At 36.5% G+C, this 18,048-nt stretch overlaps 1 long non-coding RNA gene across 1 annotated transcript; it reads left to right on the forward strand.

The window, feature by feature from the left end:
* Positions 1-14,146: 14,146 nt before the first annotated feature.
* On the forward strand, positions 14,147-16,786 carry LOC109497555. The gene is made up of 2 exons (XR_002153832.3): positions 14,147-14,591; positions 16,558-16,786. It is a non-coding gene; the product is annotated as an uncharacterized LOC109497555 (long non-coding RNA).
* Positions 16,787-18,048: the final 1,262 nt, after the last annotated feature.

An 18,048-nucleotide genomic window follows, 5' to 3' on the forward strand; every position in this document is an offset into this window, starting at 1 on the left:
ACTAATTTATTCTGGTATCCTAAGTGTTTTTTTTTTTTTTTATGATTTAGCACTGCTGTTTATAAGCTATTTATTAGAATTTGTGAATTATAGTTTAAGAATATTAAAGCAGCCCAAGTTGCAAATTGATCTTGACTGCAGGTAATGGTAATGTTATTTTACTTTGTTAATGCTTCAACAAAGAACAGACATATATACTGTGCAGTTTTCTCATTCTAATTAAGATTATTTTAAACTTAAATAATTGAGTAGATGGAATATTTTTATAGATTTTGAAGTCTCAAACTTGAGATATTTTAAAATAGAAAAGCTGAGATGGACAATCTTGGTGAAGAGTGATATATTTGCCACCTTAAAATTTCTTTTTAGCTTTTTGATTATGAAACAGTATATGAAAAATTTCTTGCTGAGAATGGAAACAGTATAGAAGTATATGGAATAATAAGTGAAAAAGTGTAAGTTTCTTTTCATGAGTATGTGCTCTTTATGTATTATAGATATATATCCCCATCTGTTCTTTATTTTATTCTCTGATAGTCTGTCCTTGCTTCCCCCTTTTAAAACTTTCTTCATGGTACCTTTTACCATATGAAGTTTTAAGTTTCAGCGTAGGCCAAAATTTCAGCCTTTTTATTTGTAGTTTCTGGGTTTTGTGTCTTGCTTAAGAAGTCCCTTCCCTTCCTAAGATTTTAAATTTTTTCTCATTTTTTAAATCCCTTTTTGCTTAGATATTTACTATTGGTAGGAAAAGTGATTTAATTCTCCCCCACTTTAAAGTATAGTTAGCTATCACACCATATTTAGAAGAGTTCATCATTTCTACACGGATTTTAGACATCAGTTTCATTGAGTATTCCATTTCATATATCTGAAGAGTAATTTCTGGACTCTTTAGTCTATTTCCTTGATTTGGTTTTGTATATCTCAGTGCCAGTTCAACTCTGTTTTTATTGTCAAGGATCCATAGTATATTTGAATAAGTGTTAGGATCATTCCTCTCTTATTCTTTTTCCTGTGCAAACATTTTCAATATTACTGGGTACTTTTTCTTCCAGATGAATTTTAGAATCAGCTTGTCAACCTATATACAAAACAAAATTCCTTTTGGGATTTTGAATGAAACTATATTAAATGAAAAGACCAATTTGAAGAAACAATTCAAGAAAAGTTGGAACTCTGTGTTGATTTGAATATATTTTTATATCCTTTAAGGATATAAACATTGAAAATTTTTGATAGGTGACATCCTATATATTTTACATTTCTTTTACTATTACAAATGGTAGTTTTTCTACCATATTAAAACAATTGGTTATTACCAGTATGTCACAGTGCTATAGAATTTTATACACCAATTTTATATCTGCCTGTGTTACTAAACCCCTTTAAAAAATCTAACAGTTTATCAGTGGGTTTCTCTTGATTTTCTAAATAAGCAATCATATTCCTTTGCAAAGAATTACAGTTTGACTACTTTTCTATTATTTATCTCATTTATTTAGTTGTCCAATTGTGTTGGACAGGATCTCACGTTCATGGCTAAATACATAGCCCTGGTGAGGTTGGACATTTCTATCTTGTTAGAGACATCAGTGGAAGTACTTCCAATGTGTTTACATTGAGTATGATTCTTGTTCTCTGTTTTTGGTAAATATTCTGTATGAATTAAAAAAAATCCTATTTCTAGCTTGATAAGATTTTGTGTTATATTGTTTTTAGTCAATAAGAGGTGTTGAACTTCATCAAATGGTCTTGGGTTGTATAATCTTTAGCTTTTCCTCTTCAATCTGTTCATATAGTGAATCACATCAATAGATTTATTAAGTTATCTTTGCATCCTTGAATAAATTATCCTTTGTCAACATATTAGTATATGGTTGTTACAAGCAACAAAACCAACTCATACTAGTTAAGTAGAAAAGCAAGTTATTAAAAGCTATCAAGAAACTCCTGGAATCTCTGGAAAGTTAAAAGAATCAGTCTTGTAGGCTACACGGTCCAGAACAAAGTCTCACATTATTTTCAAGAACTGGTCCAGCAAAGACATACTGCAGAAACAACTGACCACTGACACCCTAACTTTTGTTACCTAACATGGACAGCAGACATGCCCTTTGGCCCCATCATTTTTGGATGTACTTGGATATAGATTCTACTGCCCAACAAACGGATTCTAAGCAGTCCTTACTTCTTCATGTCACTTGCATCCAACCCAAAGTCTTCAGTGGTGGTATCTGATGGGCAAAGCTTAGGTCATGTACCTCCTACTTAAACTTAAGGAGAAACTGGGAAAGAAAATACATGGCATGGGCAGCCTCTTTGATGGGAGATTAGGAATACCCTGAACAACAGAAAGTTTGTCAGATACTGAGTAAGCCAGAAAGATGACTAATGTCCCTGATAGTTCTGATATATTATTGAAAATATAAGTTGCTGGATTCAATTAGATAACATTTTATTTAAAATTTTATGATTATATTTAAAAATGAAATTATAATATTCTATTTTTGAGCTATCTTTATTTTTGATATGAAGCTATGCTATTCTTAGAGAATAATATGGAAAGATTTGCATGCCTTCTATGCTCTGAAAGAATTTGCATTACATAGTAATTACCTGCCCTTTATATCTTTAGTAAAACTTATAAAACCATCTGGGACCAGAGCCTATTTTTGGGCGAGAGCTTGGACAACACTTGCAATTATTTTTATAATTATTGTTATATTTATGCTTTTTTTCTCCTATTTGGTTCAATCTGATAATGTATATTATATATAATATAATATATAATATAACATATAATTTCATCTGTATTTTCAAGTTAATCAGTATTAGAAAGTTTAGTATTCTTTTAGACTTTAAACAATGTCCTCTATAGATATATCTTTTCTTATTATGCATAGTGTTTATTTTTCTTCTTTTATTCTTAGAAAAAGATTCAAAGCTGTTACCTATTTTATGGGACTTTGTAGATTGTGATCATTTGATTTTATTGACCAATTTTAATCCTTTATGTTTTTTATTCCATTCTTTTAAATTTAATCTTTTATAAATTCCTTTTTTTTCTTTCTCTTGAGGTATTTTATTATTGTTTTTCTACCTTATTGATCTGAGCTATTAACTTATTTACTTTATTTTTTCTTAAAATTATAAACTATATCAAGCAAAGAGGGGAGTGTAGAGATGGATATGCTTATATTCTCCATACAACTTGGACAAATCCTAACATTTTGCCAAATTTGCTTCAGATAATTTAAGGGATACAATATTTCAGGTATTAAGTCTCTTATGAATCCCTCACCAGAAATAGCTACTGCCCTAAATTGTAGTAGAAATGCTTTTCTATTTACTACATTTATATGTGCCCACAAGCAACACAGACTTTATGCTGTTTTTAAAACTTATGTAGTTGGATCACACTATATGTGTCCTTTTGGAAATTGCTTTTCCTTTTGCTGAGCAATTATGCTTAAGATTTATCTGTGAAAATACATATAGCCTCAGTTTATAAATTTTAACTACTCTGTAACTTCTTTTGATGAACGAGTCACAATTTATTTATACAGTATCCTGTTGATGAGTTTGAGGAAAAAAAGCTTTATCCAAGATAATGCTAAGAGGAACAGAAAACTGACTGTGGGAAGAGTTTTATATTGGACTTCAGACATTGCTGCAAGAGTGCAGCCAAAGCTTCAACTAGCATCATGTTTGGAAATTATCATCTTTCCCAATTTTTAAAAAAAATGTTTCTTTATTTTTGAGAGAGCACCATCAGAGGAGGGGCAAAGAGAGGGGGACAGAGGATCCAAAGCTGACTCTCTGCTGACAGGCTGACAGCAGTGAGTCCAGTGTGAGGCTGTAACTCACAAACTGCAAGATTTTGACCTAAGCCAAAGCTCAACTGACTGAGCCACCCAGGTGCCCCTCCCATTTCTTTATTAAAAGTTTCTGACTAGGGGTGCCTGGGTGATTCAGTCAGTTAAGCCTCTGACTCCTGATTTTGACTTGGGTCATGATCTGGTGGTGAGCTCAAGCCCTGCGTCAGGCTCTGCACTGAGTGTGAAGCTGAGTGTGGAAACTGCTCTCTTTTCTCAATCTGTCACTCACTCTCTCCCTCTCTCTCTCCCTCTGCCCCTCCCACACTTGCATGCACTCTCATGCATGCTGTCTCTCTCTCAAAAAAATTTTTTTTCAAGAAGCTTTTGATTATGTTTGTTCAGAAATTTTTTTTGTGGGACCCAAATGGAAACCACTTAGATAATGTGATTAATATATTAAAGTTCATTTTTCATTCAGTGGCCATAAATTTTTGTAAAGTCTGCTTTTCCCCCCAATTTAAAATTAGGAAAATAGAAATAATTGTAAAAAAAAAAAGTTGGATTTTCTGAGGTTAGAAATAACATAAAATAATACTGATGAATCTCCTCAAGTTTTGTTCTTTAAGAATATGATGAATATTGGATTTTCATCTACGCTGTGTCTTAGATTTCTCCACCCCCATCTTTCACACTCAACCTTACCTCCTTAACTGAATATGGTACAGCAATAAAATATTGAATGGTTAGATGTTCCCTGTTCTAATTTTTAATGCAGAATATTTTTTACTCTTCTTTAATATAAGAATTGCCTTTTGATGGATTTTTATTCAGGTCAGAGGCCTCAATTTAAAAAAAGTGCATGGAAGAGAGGTAGTCCTCATCTGTTTTAAGGCATTTGAAACTACAATAAAGCCCTTCAAATTGATGCTTTAGATATTGTTTCACAGAAGCCCCATTCTATAGGGTTGACCTAAGCTAGATGGTTTGTCTGTATCATGGCATCAAATCTCTCATTAAAAACAGCTGCCATGGCTCTAGATCAAAATTGTATCTACTTATCTATCTATTTAAAAATCCCCAAACACCTCTTCATCCCTAAGCATTTTGAATTTGAGATATATATATATGATTATTAAAAATAGATTATCTGGGGCGCCTGGGTGGCGCAGTCGGTTAAGCGTGCAACTTCAGCTCAGGTCACGATCTCGCGGTCCGTGAGTTCGAGCCCCGCGTTGGGCTCTGGGCTGATGGCTCGGAGCCTGGAGCCTGCTTCCGATTCTGTGTCTCCCTCTCTCTCTGCCCCTCCCCCATTCATGCTCTGTCTCTCTCTGTCTCAAAATTAAATAAACGTGAAAAAAAATTTTTTAAAAAATAAAAATAGATTATCTTTTTTTACTTTAGGCATGTTATTACAGGGGTAAAAAAAAGTGCCAAATATATGTTACTAAAGCTGTGTAAGACTCAGAAAAAATGGTTGACCCATACAGAGTAAGAATGAGCTGTAATGTTTTAAGACATATTATTACATTATATTTTAAATTTGAAAACAAAACTTAAAAGAAAACTTTAGGCTCCGAGGAAGAGTATCATTGAAAGCAAACCTCTGCCATTCATAAATGTTCTTCATTGGAGATGCCATTGGTGAGGAGTGTAGAGAAGGTGGGATTCTTTTTACTATCTTCCCTTTTGGGAGCAGGGCTAGCTCTGAGAAAACACAAGGAAACTGCCTGAAGTTCCTACTCACTTCTTTGTGACTTAAATCATAGTATTGAAGTAAATTGCCAGAACTTCTTAAGGTATTCACCATTTATTTATTTAGTCAAGAAAAATGTATTAAAATGTTTATGTTAAGCACCGTGCTACCTTCTGGTATATTGGTGAATTGAATAGATATAGTCCCTGACCACAAAGGGATTTCCTGTGTAAGCCTTTAATTTGTTTGGGTGCATTGGTTTTATTTTTTAACCTGTTCTTTCTAATTGAAGTTTTTACTTTCTACTTTACTGTTTTACCTATTAAAGACCTGAAACATGTCATTTGTCTTCTTCTTAAAGGTCAAAAATGTCCTCTGTCTTGGGGCGCCTGGGTGGCGCAGTCGGTTAAGCATCCGACTTCAGCCAGGTCACGATCTCGCGGTCCGGGAGTTCGAGCCCCGCGTCAGGCTCTGGGCTGATGGCTCAGAGCCTGGAGCCTGCTTCTGATTCTGTGTCTCCCTCTCTCTCTGCCCCTCCCCCGTTCATGCTCTGTCTCTCTCTGTCCCAAAAATAAATAAACGTTGAAAAAAAAATTAAAAAAAAAAAATGTCCTCTGTCTTTAGTGTCCTTTCAGAGAGGGACCCATTGAGTAGGACCTAGTTAATAGCAGTAAGACAGAGCCAGCTGGGAAGGCCCAGAATGTGAGCTAAGCTTGCCCCCTGCCACCAGATCGACACCGGAGGGCGGATGCATGTTGGGGTGCTGAAGCTCTTATCTAGTGGGTAAAATACAGCCCTAAGAACAATAGCAAACACTTTCATAGCACTTAAAATGTTCTGTGTTGTATAACATCCTACTTGCATTAGCTTGTTTATGCCACACCCCCATGAGGTAGATACTCGGTAGTATCTTAATTTCTGTTTTAATTCAGGAACCAACCAGATTCAAATAACATGGGATGTTCTCTTATCAACCTCATTTTAGAGAGAAGAAGCCTGAAGCATGCAGAGGTTAATAACTTGTTCAAGGTCACATGGTTGGAGATTTCATTGTTCAAATTCATGTAGTCTGGCTCTAGAATCTGTGCTTTTAGCCACTGCACTGTACAGACTCTACTTCCTTCCTTCTCCAAATGCATAATCAAAATAAGACTCCTAGTGCCAATGTAGATATGAATATTTTTACTAGAAAATGTCAAGATCCAAGACAATCTTCTATTGGTTAAAGGAGGGCCTGATTATAGTGCCAGATGCAGAGGGAGAATCTGTGTAGGGATGAGAACCAGACAGGACTGACAAAGCACACTCTGTATATTTCTTTCACTACATTTGGCTATGTTCTATTAAAAGTATTTGCTCATGTATCCTTCTGTCCTGTCAGAACCCTAACTTATGTAGTCTTGTGATACACATAAAGTCCCATGCTTCTGTCTCCTCATAGTCTTCTCCCATCTGATTTGGATGTGCTTCCTTGCAAATGACCCCTTCCTCCCTCCAGAAGCTTATATAAAATCCAATCTTACAAAGATAAAGCTTCTTAAAATCCCCAGACAAGCACTGTGTTGATTTTTCCCCATTTGTTTTCATGTTGACATGGTATCTCTGTATTGTAGAGAGATGAAGAATATTGATAAGCATCTTATAGCATGGTAGAGACTGACATAGCTGACATTCACTTTTTTTAAAATATAATTTATTGTCAAGTTGGCTAACATACAGTGCATACAGTGTGCTTTTGGTTTTGAGGGTAGATTCCTGTGATTCATTGCTTACATACAACACCCAGTGCTCTTTCCAACAAGTGCCCTCCTCAATGCCCATCACCCATTTCCCCCTTCTGCCCCCCCCCATCAGCCCTCAGTTTGTTCTCTGTATTTAATAGTCTCTTATGGTTTGCCTCCCTCTCTCTTGGTTTGTAACTATTTTTTCCCCTTCTCTTCCCCCATGGTCTTCTGTTAAGTTTCTCAAGATCCACATATCAGTGAAAACATTGATATCTGTCTTTCTTTGACTTATTTCACTTAGCATAATACTCTCCAGTTCCACCCACATTGCTGCAAATGGCAGGATTTCATTCTTTCTTTCTCATTGCCAAGTAATATCTCATTGTATATATAAACCATATCTTCTTTATCCATTCATCAGTTGATGGACATTTAGGCGCTTTCCGTAATTTGGCTACTGTTGAAGTTGCTGCTATAAACATTGGGGTACAAGTGCCACTATGCATCAGCACTCCTGTATCCCTTGGGTAAATTCCTAGCAGCGCTATTGTTGGGTCATGGGGTAGATCTATTTTTAATTTTTTGAGGAACCTCCATACTGTTTTCCAGAGCGTCTGCACCAGTTTGCATTCCCACCAACAGTGCAAGAGGGTTCCCATTTCTCCACATCCTTGCCACTCTCTATTGTTTCTTGAGTTGTTAATTTTAGCCACTCTGACCTGTGTAAGGTGGTATCTCAGTGTGGTTTTGATTTGTATTTCCCTGATGGTAAGTGATGTTGAGCATCGTTTCATGTCTGTTGGGCATCTGGATGTCTTCTTTGGAAAAGTGTCTATTCATGTCTTCTGCCCATTTCTTCACTGGATTATTTGTTTTTCGGGTGTGGAGTTTGGTAAGTTCTTAATAGATTTTGGATACTAACCTTTTATCTGATATATTATTTGCAGATATCTTTCCCATTCCATCGGCTGCCTTTTGGTTTTGTTGATTGTTTCCTTTGCTGTGCAGGACCTTTTTATCTTGATGAAGTCCCAATAGTTCATTTTTGCTTTTAATTCCCTTGCCTTTGGAGACATGTCAAGCAAGAAATTGCTGCGGCTGAGGTCAAAGAGGTTGTTGCCTGCTCTCTCCTCTAAGGTTTTGATAGTTTCCTATCTCATATTTAGGTCTTTCATCCATTTTGGGTTTATATTTGTGTGTGGTGTAAGAAAGTGGTCTAGTTTCATTCTTCTGCATGTTGCTGTCCAGTTCTCCCAGCAACGTTTGCTAAAGAGACTGTCTTTTTTCCATTGAATACTCTTTCTTGCTTTGTCAAAGATTAGTTGGCCATACTTTTGTGGGTTCAATTCCAGGTTGTCTATTCTATTCCATTGGTGTATGTGTCTGTTTTTGTGCCAATACCATACTGTCTTGATGATTACAGCTTTGTAGTGGAGGCTAACGTCTGGGATTGTGATGCCTCCCACTTCGTTTTTCTTTTTCAGTATTACTTTGGCTATTCAGGATCTTTTATGGTTCCATACAAATATTAGGATTGTTTGTTCTAGTTTTGAGAAGAATGCTGGTGCAATTTTGATTTGGATTGTATTGAATGTGTACATTGCTTTGGGTGGTATTGACATTTTAACAGTATTTATTCTTCCAATCCATGAGCATGGAATGTTTTTCCATTTCTTTGTGTCTTCTTCAATTTTATTCACAAGTTTTCTATAGTTTACAGCATACAGATCTTTTACATCTTTGGCTATGTTTATTCCAGGTATTTTATGGTTCTTGGTGCAATTGTAAATGGGATCAATTTCTTGATTTCTCTTTCTCTTGTTTTATTATTGGTGTATAGAAATGCAACCAATTTCTGTACATTGATTTTGTATCCTGTGACTTTGCTGAACTCATGTATCAGTTCTAGCAGCTTTTTTGGTGGAGTCTTTCTGGTTTTCCATGTAAAGTATCTGTAGTCTTAACTTAATTATCTCAATATACATTATCCCCTTGCTGCTTAGTAGTAAAACTGCTAATTTATAGCTGAGCACATGACAGTCCAGAATCAAGACTAAATTGCCCAGCCTCTCTTGCAGTTAGGTATGGCTATATGACTATATTCTAGTCAATGAGATAAAAGTGGAAGCATTATGTGCAACCTTCAGGAAGTATCCTCAAAGAGAAGGAATATGTCCTTCCTTATACTTTTTCCTTCCTGTTAACTGGAATGCAGATAGTTGAAGCTTGAGTGGCCATCGTGGGTCCATGTCTTAAGTATGATAAATTAACAGGATGGGAGGAGATGGGCAATCGTGAAAACACCATTTAGCCTTGAATAGTTGTTTATTTTAACCTCCAGTCTTTATGAGAGAAAAAATAATTGGGATGCCTGGGTGACTCAGTCATTAGAGCTTCCCACTGTTGATATTAGTTCAGGTCATGATCTCGCTGTTATGAGATGGAGAGCTGCATGTGGCTCTGTGCACACTAAGCCTGGAGCCTGCTTAGGATTCTCTCTCTCCCTCTGCCCTTTCCCCACTCAGGTGCATGCATGCATGCTCCCTCTCTCAAAATAAGTCAATAATAAACATATTAAATTCTAACAAGTTTAAGTCACTGTTATTTTAAATTTATATTTCTCATAGCTAAACCCAACTAATCCTAACTAATACAGTTGTAAGTTAAATCTAGTCTCTACCCCTATCCTGGTGGCAGTACCTGCCCATATATTTGCTTTCATTCCCCTTTGTCAACAACCACTATTATATCTTTTTATGAAACTTCTAATAGACTTTAACTATAGTCCATTTACCTGCACTCAAAGCCTCAGAATGGTCATGCCCTGGATTTGGCTGGTATCTTAGAAAGTATAAGGAGATTTTTGAATAGGATAGTAAGGTTTTCTGATTATTAAAGATTTGTTGTTGTCTTATGACTGGTGGATAGTCTATTTGGAGAAGGAAGAGGTAAGGAGGTGGGGCATCTTTGTCACTTCTTATCTTTTGGATTATTATTTTTTTGTGTGGTCATAGGTTATGTGAAATTGGTATCTTGAGAGTAAGATGATAGCCATGCCCTATCCTTCAGTCTTAATGAGTTTTCTGGTTCATGATCCCTTGATGTCTAGCTTGTGGGCCATCTTCTGAGTCTCTAGTATTGTCCAGAATTTTGATCTCTTAGATTTCTTATTTCCTGTTTTATCTGGTTTCTTCTACAGCAGAGGTCCTGAACCTGGGATTCATGGATCCTTAAGGAATTGGCTGGGGATGGGAGGAGCCTGTGAAAACTTCTTGCATTATACGTGGACTTTTATGGATAAGTGCATGGGTGGATTTCTCTTTTTTTTCTAGGCAGAGCCTGCATTTCACTAAATTCTAAAGGGAATTTCTAACTCTGAAAGCCTAAAGATTTTCCATATGTTAAAACTTGACTGAGTCAAATACTTAGTTGCAAATATGGGACATATTATTTGGCATCATAGAGCCTTCCTTTACTGAATTGCTTTTTAAAACAAAAAAAATATTGAAATATATTTGGCATATAACATAATGTTTCAGGTGTTAAACATAATGATTTGATATTTGTATATATTGCAAACTAATCACCATAAGAAGTCTACTTACTATCCATCACCACACATTTACAATTATTTTTCTTGTGATGGAAACTTTCAAGATCTACTCTCTTAGAAGCTTTCAAATATGTAATTCAGTATTATTAACTGTAGTCTCCAAGTTTTACATCACATCCCCAGTACTTATATATTGTATAACTGGAAATTTGTACCTTTTGACCACCTTCACCCTAACTACCTCTGGCAACCACCAATCTGATTTCTCTAGGAGTTCAGGTTTTTGGTTTGGTTATGCTCTTGTATTGTTTTAGACTCCACATATAAGTGAGGTCATATGATGTTTGTCTTGCTCTGACTTATTTTTCTCAGCATAATGCCTTCAAGGTCCTTTCATGCTATCGCAAATGGCAAGATATCCTTTTTTTAATGTATGACTAATATTCCATTTTATGTATACACCACATCTTCTTTATCCATTCATTCATCAAGGGTCAGTTAGATTGCTATTGTAAATAGGAACATGCAGACACATGGCTATTGTAAATAATACTGCAACAAACATGGAGTGACATAAACTTTTCAAGTTAGTGTTTTTAGTTTTTTTGGGAAAATGCTCAGAAGTGGAATTGATGGATCATATGGTAGTTTAAGTTTTAATTTTTTCAAGAACCTTCATGATGTTTTTCATAGTGGCTACACCAATGTACCTTTCCACCAACAGTACATAGGATTTCTTTTTCTCCACATCCTTGCCAACACTTGTTATTTCTTATCTTTGATAATAGCCATCCTAACAAGTGTGAGATGATCTCTCTTCATGATTTTGATTGGCATTTCCCTGATAATTAGTGATGTTGAACACCTTTCCTTGGACCCATTGGCCATCTATATGTTCCTTTGGAAAGATGACTTTTTAGATTTTCTGCCCGTTGTTTTTTTTTTTTTTTTTTTTTTTAAAGATTTTACTTTTAAGTAATCTCTGCACCCAATATGGGACTCAAACTCACACATCTGAAATGAAGAGTCACATATTTAACCAACTGAGCCAGTCAACTACCCATTTTGAATTGAATTGTTTTTTTTCTTTTGAATTATGTGAGTTCTTTGTATTATGGATATTAACCTCTTATCAGATTTATGATTTGAAAATATTCTCTTGCATTTGGTGGGTTGCCTTTTCATTTTGTTGATAATATTCTTTGCTGTGCAGAAGCTTTTTAGTTTGATATAGTGCCACTTGCTTATTTTCACTTTTGTTGCCTTTGCTTTTGCTTTAAAATCTGGAAAATCATCAACAAGACCCATGTCAAGGAGCTTTCCTCCTATGTTTTCTTCTAGGAATTTTATGGTTTCAAGTACTACATGCAAATCCATTTTTAATAATTTTTGTGTATGGTGAAAGAAAGTGTTCTAGTTTCATTCTTTTGTATGAACCTGTCCACTTTTCTCAACACCATTTTTTAAAGAGACTATTCTTTCCCCAATGTATATTCTTGACTCCTTTATCATAAATCAAGTGACCATATATTCATGGTCTTACTTCTGGGTTTTCTATTCTGTTCCATTGATCTTTATGGTTTTTAAAAACGTTTTTAAATGTTTACTTATTTATTTTGAGAGTTAGGGCATGACAGGGGAGAGGCAGAGAGGGAAAGAGAGAATCCCAAGCAGGCTCACACTGTCAGTGCAGAGCACAATGTGTGGCTCAAATTCGCAAACTGTGAAATCATGATCTGAGCTGAAATCAGGAGTTGGATGCTTAATCAACTGAGCCACCCAGGCACCCCTAGGTGTCTGTTTTTAATGCAAATATTATACTGTATTGATTACTATAGCTTTGCAATATAGTTTCTGTTAAGTTTTTATTCAAATTCTAGTTAGTTAGCATTTGGTGTAATATTAGTTTCAGGTGTACAATATAGTGATTCAATATTTCCATGCATCACCCAGTGTGTACAACAAGTTCACTCCTTAATCCCTGTCACCTATTTAAACCACATCCCCACCCAGTTTTGTAATATTATTTGAAATCAGAAAATGTAATAGCTTCAGATTTGTTCTTCTTTCTTGAGATTGCTTTGGCCTGATGACTTCTGTAATTATCAAGTTTCTCTCTCTCTTTTTAAAATCTTTTTTAATATTTTAATTTATTTTTGAGAGAGAGAGAGAGAGAGAGAGAGAGAGAGAGAGAATATAAGTGGGTGAGGGGCAGAGAGAGAGGGAGACACAGAATCAGAAGCAGGTTCCAGGCTCTGAGCTCTCAGCACAGAGCCCTACATGGGGCTCGAACTTGTGAACTGTGAGATCATGACCTGAACTTAACTGACTGAGCCACCCAGGTGCCCCAAGTTTCTCTTATTTTTACTGCACAAAATTCAACCACAATTTGTGGCCTATATCTAGTTTACCTATAATTATATCTTATTTGTCACAACCCAATTTTATAATATGTTAATTTTTAACCTCTTGTGTATATATTATTTTTGAAAAATATATGATAAAAATAACTGTAACTTGAAGAATTCATCATTAATTTCTTGTGACAGATTCTTATGTTGTGGTAAGGGTTGCAATAACCACCTATGCCCAACATTAAACATAACTTCCCCACCCATCTTTAGAAGTACTTAAAGCAATTGTGACCCAAGATGATATCAGTCTGTAAGTATTTGTGGTCTACATAACAGGTGGAGGATTGTGAAATTTAGGATTGAGGGAGATGATAGAAAAGAATTAGGGAAAGAGCCTGGGAAGATGACATCGATTTTGAAGGAGAAAGTGATTATTTCTTGTGAAACAGAAGATAAAAAGGATAGAAGTAAAGATAAAGATATTTTAATGTGGATAGAATGTGAGAAGGAATAGGCAAGTGATGGCTCGGTACTTTCAGTAAAGGGAGAAATAAGAGGGGAATTTTAAGTTATCTTCATGAAAAGGGAGGGATAAAGTTAGTTCTGATATGAAGAGCTCCAGTGGGGTGAGAGGAGTGAATAAAAGACTAACAAAAAAAGTAGGTAAATAGGTCATTTCAACAGTTCAACAGATTTCTCTGAGTACTACTATGTTACGATACTGTGTAGGCACAGGGTCAGAGAAGATATAATCCCTTTCCTTGTGGTTGTCCCTCTAAATGGGAAAGCCACCACCAGGGCCCTGTTGAAAGGATATGAACATGAAACATTAGCATAATCACACGATGATCTTCAGCAATGCTTGCTGGACTCTGCAGGACAGGAGGTGGATTGGGGGCTGTGAAGATTCAGATTTACTAACAACCTGATAAGAATATTCAAGGCACCACTGGTGAACATGATGTCCACACTAAGAAAAGAGATACGTAAGGTAAGGGAAAGCACTGCTCCTGTAGGGAGGGAGTACTGTGGGCATCAGGAAAGGCAGTGCCAACTTTAAGGGAGCCCTCAAGTGATCCTTCAAGTGATAAAAGGCCTCCCAGTTAAGTCCTATTGGTGGGTCACTGAGACAGTGAGGAGGGACATGGATGAGTAAAAAGTGTTATAAAGATGTAATAAGGGCTTATGCATGTCATAATATGATTAAACAAATAGGAAGTATACAGGAGTTATGAGGAGTTGGATCCCCACAAATCTAAGAAAGACCAAGTCATATTAGGTCCAGCTCATCCAGGAAAGTCTCGAAGTACAGGGATTCTGATCCTGAAATCACCTCCGTTTACCTTGGTTTATCTTTTTGAGACACTTAGTTGCTTCTGAGAGGACTTGCTATGAAGATTCCTTTCCTTTTTTTAGCTCTTCTTTTCTTTGGCCTGTTATCTGCCTCAGGTAAGACTTTAGCAATAATTAGGGAAAAGCTAATACAAATGAGAAGGCTCAATGTAATGACACAACAACCATTCGTTGGTAATGGTACATTGTAGGTGCTCAAGAATGTTTTAAATGAATGAATCATTGTTTCTTTATGAATGACCCTGAAAATAGAAAAGAATTTGGAGAATTCCAGGGTTCCCTTTCTATGTCATACTAAATTTCACATCTCAGCTATGAAATAGAATCTTAGATTATTTCCAAGAAAAAGAATTTATAGATTTATCTGTTTTGCCAAATGATTTTACAAAATGATTTTGAAACCTTGAACTCAGGTCTTCTAACTCCCAGAACACCATGTACATTTTATTTCCACTGTCATGTTTCTCTACCTATTATGAGGAAAGTACAAATAGTATCCATTTTGTAGAGTTTTATTGTGAGACTTAACTGTGTTAATCTATGTTAAGAGCTTTTAAGAAGTACGTGACAAATAGTAAGTGCTCAAGAAACATTATTATCATCATCATTACAGTTTTTACCTCTTCTTTGTTCCCTTTGGTAATTTTTTGCATTGAGTTCAGAATATCCTGAATCAAGATGAGCCCAGATAGAACTGTGCAGTTGTTTATCTTTAGAACTCCAGGTGCCCATGAAGTGATAAAGGGCTAATGGGGTTAAGAATGGAAAGGAAGGAATAGAGGAGAGAGAGAGAGAGAGAGAGAGAGAGAGAGAGAGAGAGAGAATATATATATATATATATATATATATATATATATATATATATATACACACACACACACACACACACACACACACACGAGGAAGATGGCACCAATGATGGTGCTAGGGGGTTAGGCTGAGTCATTTAGAAAGTTTTGTTGCCATTAATAGAAATGCGACTGCAAGAAAATGAAGCTGGTTTGGGAATGAAGCCAGTTAATATGATTTTAGAAATGGTTGCTTTGAAGTGACAGTAAAACCTCCAAGTGGAAATAATCTACTAGACAGACAAGCGGAGATAGGAAACCAGGAGAAAGCTTGTGACTGAAGATAAACATTGTGGGATCTTCCACAGAAATATGACAGCTGAAGTTATGTGAATAGATTACTATGCTGAGGATAATTCTTTCTCTTTCTCGCAGGCATGTTGTGCTCTGAGCACGGTGATGATAAGTGCTGTGTGTTAGTGGAGGACAAAGGCAACACAGAAAACTACCATTCTTTTTTCTTCTCTATTCCTTCTCTCTCCTTTTCACTCTTCTCTCCACCTTACTGTCTCTCAATAGATATTTTTCCCATTCCTGAATATATAAGGTAGTTTACAAGTTGTATTACAAGTTGAATACAATATATTTTTTAAGCTAAATAATTAGTAAGAAGATTCAGACAAAGGAAAAGCAGTGGAGAAAAAAGTAATTTGGAATACTGATGGTATTGTGTTCCAAAATGATCCCTGGGTGAGTGAGGTAGCTGACAGTGGAGAATAGAGGAAGTCATTGATGTGGATTTCAGTTTGGAACATCCTGGGAAACTGCACCTACACATTATGTACCTGCTTGTCCTTACCTGCTTGGAATGGTAGGACATCCATCATGTTCTTCCAGCGTGGCATGATCTTCTAGAAAGTACAGTTCTGGTCCTTGTCCTAGGATCATCCAGTAATGCCAGCCTTATTTAATCCAAAGGAAGTTCAGTCAGTCTTTTACTCCAAGTCAGGAGTGACTGAATTCCCTGTCACTTCCTTCTAAAATGCGTTTTTTAAAAATCCTGATTACATTCATGCTCTGTCTCTCTCTGTCCCAAAAATAAATAAACGTTGAAAAAAAAATCCTGATTAAAAGCTATTTTGTTCCCATGGGCCATTGCCACTGATTCCACAAGTCTTCATATTCGCACTCTCTTCTAGAACTTTGTGAATATATCCACAAGTAAATATAGTCCCTGTTTTTGCTTATTTGTTTATCTTTCTGCTTAATTTTAGGAACTGAAGATGATTATATGGTCACTAGCTTCCTGGACTGTAAAAATCAAACACTGTGTAGTTCTCCAAATGAAAATGGAAACTGTTCTGATGTTAACAAGGAGGTTGGAATGTGTGTCTTGCGTTTTAGAAAAAATGCAAAGCAACCAACCATAAAGAAATAGAACATTAGGAAGACAGGACAATCAACACCCTTGTCTTATCAGAAAATAAAGTCTGTTTTCTCTCATCTCTCTTTTCTTCTCTAGTGACACATTTATTTCTTGACAGTTTAGACAAAAGTTTATTATCAAGGAATTACAATGAAAGCCAACATTTCTTTTCGTCCAGACCAGTCAGAGAATACAGATGAAGAAAACAAAAGAAGACCTGTTCTTTCTGGGTTGGGGTGTGAGTTTGGGGGAGTGTGATGTGTGAGAGAAGATCTGAAGGGGCATTCCTGGTATGTGTGTGTAAGGTGTGGAAAGGGCAGGTGGAGTACAGGTTATCATGTTTTACTGCATATTGTGAATGGAGTCTTTGTTCTTTGTTTTCCAGATTTTGGTGAGGTCTTAATTTGCTTTTCAATAATTATTTTTGGCTCACAATCTTTGTAACAGGTTAGTGTTTGTATCATAACTTGTGGTTTCTTTTCCTGACCATAGAAGCCACATCCACAATCTGGGTCTGGTGAGACAAGAAAGGAGACTTTGAGCCTGGGACTCCTTTCCTTCTGCTGGAGCCTTGGATGCCCATGCTTTCTAAAGCAACTATAATTCCCTGCACAGCATGGCTGTAGGAGGGCAAGGCTGTTCTCCCCAAGTACCTTGGTCCACCAAGATGCACGGATTCCTCTGTACAACTTCCCTCTGAAACTGCCCTCTTGGCTTTTTAGGGAAACCCAACTTGATGGAACATTTCTAATTTGGGTAGATCAGACTGCCTACCCATGCAGAAGTATTTGCATTTTAAATAGGTAGCTTAGTGGTAGTAGGTGAATTTCAGACTGTATAACCAAAAGGGAAGAATTTCAGGCAAATATGGGCCTTCCAAGTAGGGCTCTGGCGGGAAACAAAGTGACATTCAAAGAGGTTCCCAAAGGTATGAGTGGGCAAGGTGATCAGACAGGGCGGGGTCAGGGAAAGCAATGTGGGGAAGAAGCCTTTCATTGATAAGTCTCCCCTGAAGGGGTGGAGGGAGTTTCTAGCAAGGAAAAAAATAGAAAGTGGAACAACACAGCTTTGTCTTTTATTATTAATAGAATGGGGGCAGCAGTAAGGCTTATACCTGGCATTATTGGCATGGATGTGCTTCAAGAAAAGAGCTTTTGTTTGCTTGGTTTAGAATTCAGGTTGCGCCTGCAGAGCCTGCCCTTTGGGGTCTCCATGGCCTCCCAGAGGGGCGCTGTCCCCCACCCTGGTTTCTGCCCCTCCCCAGGTGAGCTGGTCCCTTTGTGATGCTGATGTAAGTGCCCAGGAGGGGCTCTTATGACTCCCTCGCACCCCCACTGCC

Source organism: Felis catus, chromosome A2 (assembly GCF_018350175.1).
Source record: "Felis catus isolate Fca126 chromosome A2, F.catus_Fca126_mat1.0, whole genome shotgun sequence".
Taxonomy (NCBI): domain Eukaryota; kingdom Metazoa; phylum Chordata; class Mammalia; order Carnivora; family Felidae; genus Felis; species Felis catus.